Genomic DNA, 5,713 nt, shown 5'->3' on the forward strand with positions numbered 1-5,713 from the left:
GCTGTGGACATTTAGGCCTAGACTATGGGATGGCCCCGGGGCTGGTGCTACTATGGGTGGTCCAGGGGGGGTCTCTCTCTGCGGTGACGTCAGTGGCGTCGTCGGCTGGGACGATGGTCCCCCCGCCAACCGAGCAAGGCGCCTTCGACGAATCTGCACAAAGGAAATAAAATAACAGCAAATAAACAAGCTGGTTTGCACGGACGTATGCACACACACCCCACGGTTGCCCTTCGGCCCTCCGACATGGCAGGGGTGCTCGCTCCTGTGAAGCTGCAAATATAGAAACTTTGCCTGATAACCTGCAAAATGGAGCCAAGTCTTACAGCCCTTTCTCTGTTCTGCATTACAGTACTAAAATATCCGTGAAGTTTAGGTTTTAAGTATGTATTTGCTGCCCTGGAAAACTATTTGTGCTGGAGAAAACCGTGTTTGTCCCTCAGACAGTTGTGAAAGACAAGTTTAACATTTACTGCTCAGCAGTTTCAAAACCTGTCACACTCCTCCCCATTTGTTTTGGCATTTGATGCAACAAACTGCATTAATCTGATAAAAGGGACAATACGTACACGACCTTTGCCTTAATTTCACACCACACGACACTAATAAAAACACCCGTGTTAAAGAAGATCCAGTTGAAAGTTATTGAAGACCATCAGGGTCCAAGTTAATCTGAAACAGACCCACATCACTAAAAACACAGAACTCATCTGCTGGACAGAAGCATCTTGAGAAGTAAAGACAGACAGTAACATCCTCTTATCACCTAGAGACACTCTGGTGGAGAAGCATCTGCCTTCAAAATCCAACTTCAGAAAACTGTTATGAACCTATTGATTAAAATCAGCATGTGACCACATAACACTAATGTTATACATGAGAAAGAGAAAATAAAACTCATAAATTATAAGCACTTCCAATGAAACTTGACACATAAATGAAAAACAGAAAATAAGTTATTTATTATCACAGGCTGCCTCAGAAGCTCTGTTCCTAAAGCCTACACCTTCAGCTCCAAATAGGCCCAGCACAAAATAAAAGTATCATATCAGAGGGTGTCCACTCCCTGCAAAAATAATTCATGTTATTCCCTCTCTGTATTATGATACTCAAGCACTGCACGCAGTGTATCTGTTTTCATTTCTGCTCATAACTCTACAAAGAGCTGCCAAGCAAATGAAAGAGTGAACAAAAGACTGGTGTCAAGTCAATGTCTACGCTACATTCCTGCAGTCCTTTAATGGCCTGTGAATCCTACCCCAACAGGAGGAAGAACAGATCACATGAAATCAGACTTCAAAAACTGTGGGAAAACAGCATCTGGAACTACATCTCCCTCCATGACAGGTGTCACCATATGAACATGGAAGGCAGTGACAAAATAAATTCCTCCTTTTTTTTTTTTGTTCTTAAGACAAAAAAAATTAAAAGAGGCTATGATTAGAATGCCTTAATCCCTCCTCTTTTTCAAGCAAAACAGGGGAGCTTATTGCATAAATAAACTGTTTAGCTTCGCCATAAGTTGAGGCTGTACATATTAGGGTCTCAAAAGTTATTTTAAAATATCTTAATTTTTCAGCTGTTTATCTGAAAAAACTACTTTATCTAAAAACACTACTACTAGTAAAAGTCAGCTACACGTCCCCATTCCCGTTTTCCCTACTGCTGAATCCAGATGAAGTGTTTGCAGCTCACAAAGCTGTACCAAAAATATTATTGGTTAAACAACATATCTGAACTGAAATCTATTTGAATCAGGGGGTTGAATCCAAGTTTAAAAAGCTGTTTCCTTAGCATTCAACTGATCTATAAACATGTTTTTCACATAAAGAAATGGAAGGGAAGAATGGAGAAAAAAACCTACAAATACACACCCAAACAGCCCATATATGCAGAATTGTCTGAAAGAGAAAGACAAAGATTGATTATGTAAAAAACCAAGAAAAATAAATGTGATGTGAAACTTTTCCACAACTGGTCACAGTCATTCTTGCTATCTAGTTCCAAATCCGATATTAGGAACGAAATATGGGAGGAGAAACAGGCACAGATCCTAATCAATATATTTATCAATTCATTCTCAAATATAGTCAAACATTGATTACTCAAAGAGGGTCATATCCCTCACAAGGTATGACTTGCACAAAAGCTCTCTTCTCCCAGTTTCAGAATCATCTCCCAGTTTCAAGCAGATAACTGAGGTCACTTGTGGCACTCAGCATTCTTTCCTCTACAGCACCAGGCTAGATCAACGCCGAAATTATGCCAAAACCAGCTGCGATTGTTGCTGTTGAAACAGGAGGACACCAAGACGAACTTTTTGCTTTGTCTTTATCACTCTCAGTTCACCAACCACTCATCCTTCTTATGGGCCAACCCCGCAGACAGTAACCTGCCTGGAAAAAAATTCTGAAAAGGGCTCGGAACAAAGAAATCTGCATAGACATTGAGCTGCTTTCAGATAAAATATTGCAATTAAAACCAATACAAGATTTTTCCCTGCCCCTTTAAGGATGATAGGCAAATTATACTTACCTTCCTTACTGCTGAAAAAATTAACATTAAAATATAAATAAACTCAGAATGTTTTTTCCACGGAAAGAGACAGCTTTCACAACTGAGAGCATATTCGGCAATTGTTACAGAACCAGATTTGGTTCTTAGATGAGTTGTCATATTCCTCTAGGTTTACTTAAAATTATCACAGAAATCTGAAATTTGATCTCAAGATCAGGCAGTTTTATGTAAGAGAGAAGAAAAGGGGAGAAACAAAGGCACTATGCTAGAAAGGCAAAGGCGCAGGCTGAAAGAGAAGTTTGAGAACACGGCATAAAACTGGTGCACACACTCTATCCAGTTAATTCCCTTGTGCCTGAAGACTGAACAGCACTGAGATGAGGAAGAAAGATAGGCGTTGTGCTCAGGGCACAGCAGGGGGACGCAGAGGACGAAGCTGGTTTGCACACCAGGCACAAGGAGGCCCTAACCTGCTGCCTTCCCACAAGAGAAATAACGTACGTTAGAGTTGTGGGAGTTCAAAGGGACCTGTTCTCATTTCAGACTGGATGACTCTCCACATTACCATGAAGAAACACATAGCTGGGTTTTTTAAAATATTTTATTGGGAAAATTTAGAATACCTCAACAATACCTAGCCCTGGATTTCAGCAATGAGGACTCGCAATAGTGAGGTATGACAAAGCTGGTTTGTATCATTACATTACCCAACAGTGACGAGTTCTTTGGTACCAATTATTGCATAGGAAAAATGGACAAACACTGCCCATCTTCCTTACAGATCACAACTCCATAAAACACAGTTTCAAAGGTTAATTTAACAAAAAAAATCTAATTGGTTGAATGGAAAAAAAGCACATTGCTTTTTAATTAGTACAGTTTTTGCTAGACTAGGTCTTTGAACATTAGCTTTCAGAAATACGTTTTTGATCTTACTGGACTTCTTAAAAGCTGATAGCTGGACACACTACAACAAACAATGTAAAACCAGCACCCTGTTAAAGATGGTTAATGGATAATTTAGTTTTGCAGCAGACCAATAAAGATACAGCCAGGAAGGCTGGTCCCTCAAACTCACACTCTCAGTTAAAGAAAAAAATAAATCCGTATCAACATCTGCTTGAGTGGCAACAGCTTAGGGAGACTCTGAGGAAATCTTTTATTCTACCATAATCATAGAAGAGTTCCAAACCTGTACAGTAAAGGGTAATTTGAAGGGATAGCTTTATTTTTCTTGTAGTTATTAGAGCATGTGAAATTGGTTTAAGAAATGCTTCATTTTCTGGTGACACTGGTCATGTTCTGTGCTCACAAAACACTACTCTGAACTACTCAAAGTCATGTAAATGTTAAAAGATGCCAAGTTAACATCATTCTTTCCCACTTTATTCCACATTTCATTTGACTCTGCTTTTTTCTATGCAGACCCTATTCTCATCTTGTATTATCTCTCACTCGTGCTAAAATTCACACACTAAAAAGGCATTTTCTTTTCTCCCCTCCTAAAGATTTTAGTATGGTCTGCAGCGAATGACAACTTCACCAAAGTAAACACTGAGAAAATTTCAGTGAGAAACACTGTTGACAGGAGTAGAAAATACCTTCCTGAAGCTAAAATATATCCCATAATCCTGCAGCCATTACCAATTGTATCTGTCTCTCTTCTTTTAAAGCTACAGCCGTTAATGTTACACTTAATTATGGTTCAATATCTGAAGATAATCTAATCTACAAGAAGGTTGCAATTAATTTCAACCGAAGTGTTTTTGCACCTTCAGTAACTGCCAGATAAAGAGTTTGAATCAGAGAGAAGTCATATATGACAGATTTTAGAAGGCTATTTTTTCATACAGTCCACCTCTGATCCAGGGTCCACTGTGTCAAGTAACAGTAAAGCAGAGATGTGGAGAAATATTAAAATAGACGTGGCTGGGACTTTTCAATGACGGGTCCATTAACAATAAATAGTGACAGCGTGACTCTCTTAAAATGATATCAGATTGTTTGTCTCAAGCAATCACCTGAAAGACCAGACAGCTTTGGTCATAGCTGAACCACACTAGAAAGACATGGAAGAACTTAAGTCACTTGAGACAATTATTTTCCAGAAAAGGTAGATGAATCCCAGCTGAGAAGTCATTTTCTGCAGCCTCAGTTCCATGATGCAGTGTTTTTGATGATGTCAGTAATTCGCTGAAGCAATGACACAAGCAAGCTTACATAGGTTAAATAATTCTGAAACTAATCACAGAACACCTCACAATCGGATGCAGTTTAATTATCATGTTCGCACGTGAACAAAAGGACTCATGCAATACACCTACACATTTAGAGATCCCTTTTCACAGTAGAAATTACAACACTGGCATCCTATCCCACTCTGCTCAACATGGGAACCACTCCTTTCCTCAATGCTCCCACAGAATATGAGGACCTTCATCACGTAAACAGTACGAGTACCTCCTCCTAGTTCCTGCTGCAGCACAGTAGGATTGCTAAATCATGATATACAACATAATCAAAAACACCTTAACTTTTTGGAATACAAATCTGAGTGACAACAGCAGCCACCTTGCTCTACGATCCTGTCATAAGATATGGTACAGCACAAAAATAACTTATTTTGATCCTCCCTGGACGATACGTACAGCCATGACCCTACGATGCAGCTGGTGCAATACAATACACTTTGTATGTACCCAATACACTTCAAAATATTATTTTAAAGGGAAGAGGGACGATTTGAAGTTGTACGTGGTTTGGGCACTACATCGGGGCAACTCCTTGTATCTTGATCAGCACCAAGACATTTGAGAGTTCTCCCAATGTAAGAGCAAAACACAAGACCTTAGTCTATACTAAAAAAAAAAAAAGGAAACCACCACCCTTCAGAAGGAAGAAACTGGCACAGTTCACATTATTCCCTGTCGGGTGTTTGTCAATCACAACATAACACCTCTAACTCTTAAGTAAGAGAACAAGAGGGTGAAAAAATAAAAAAAGTAAACCAAAGGAAGCACAGGAAAACTGGCAAGCCTGTTTCAAGAACGAATCCAAACACAAGATCACACACACACCCCTTGCTTCTCAGCAAAGAGCCTGAGGAAGCACGGTTTTAAGTGTCTGACGACCTTAACAAATAGAGTTTTTTGTTAAATCACACACAGAGACCACATAAAACGCCTCGCGTTGAACA

The sequence above is a fragment of the Pterocles gutturalis genome, unplaced genomic scaffold, assembly GCF_000699245.1.
Source record: "Pterocles gutturalis isolate BGI_N339 unplaced genomic scaffold, ASM69924v1 scaffold3007, whole genome shotgun sequence".
In the NCBI taxonomy this organism is placed as follows: domain Eukaryota; kingdom Metazoa; phylum Chordata; class Aves; order Pterocliformes; family Pteroclidae; genus Pterocles; species Pterocles gutturalis.